Source organism: Myotis davidii, unplaced genomic scaffold (assembly GCF_000327345.1).
Source record: "Myotis davidii unplaced genomic scaffold, ASM32734v1 scaffold961, whole genome shotgun sequence".
In the NCBI taxonomy this organism is placed as follows: Eukaryota; Metazoa; Chordata; class Mammalia; order Chiroptera; family Vespertilionidae; genus Myotis; species Myotis davidii.
The window spans coordinates 435,141-435,831 of NW_006291013.1; positions in this window are offsets into that span (position 1 = coordinate 435,141).

Below are 691 nucleotides of genomic sequence, written 5' to 3' on the forward strand. Positions count from 1 at the left end.
TATATATTTCCCCCCTCCCTCCCCGGGGCTGACAGAGTGTATTAACCACAGATCAGTTTGAGAAGTGACAGTTCGTAACAATTACTTTCCTTTGGATTTCTAAAAATCAAGGTTGCGAGGGCCCAGGGCCATGGCAGTCCCCACAAGGCAGGGGTTTCCAGGGTAAGAAGGGTCCTGCTCTGGAATCAGGATGGCTCAGGGCACAAGTGACCTCACATATTCAGAGGGTGTGAGCGGAGGGTCAGGTCCATGTGACCCGGGCCACGGCTGAGCAAGCAGGGATGATGAGACCTAAGAGGGGCTAAGAGGGTGGGGGAGTGCTGAGGGGTCAGAATGAAGGTTCTAGGCCAGAAGGGGGGGGGGCACAGGCCCAGGGGCTCCCTGGGGTTCAACCCTCTGTGGACAAGGTCTGGGGTGGGCTCCTGAAAGCACCTGATGGCCACCACCTGGTCCAGCCAAGGACTGGCTGAAGAGCTGGTCCTGTGTGTTGTGGGTCCAGCATCTCCAGCCAACCCCTCCGCACCCCCAGGCAGGCAGGAGAAGCTTGTGATATGGGACTAGGAGGGGCCGGAGACCCAAGGGCTAGGAGTGGCCTTAGACCTGAGCTTGCCAGTGGCAGCAGCAGGAGGTGGCCCACCCACCGGCCCTTCACCTGCCCAGCAGCAGGTGGGGATCTGGGATTCGACGGCCC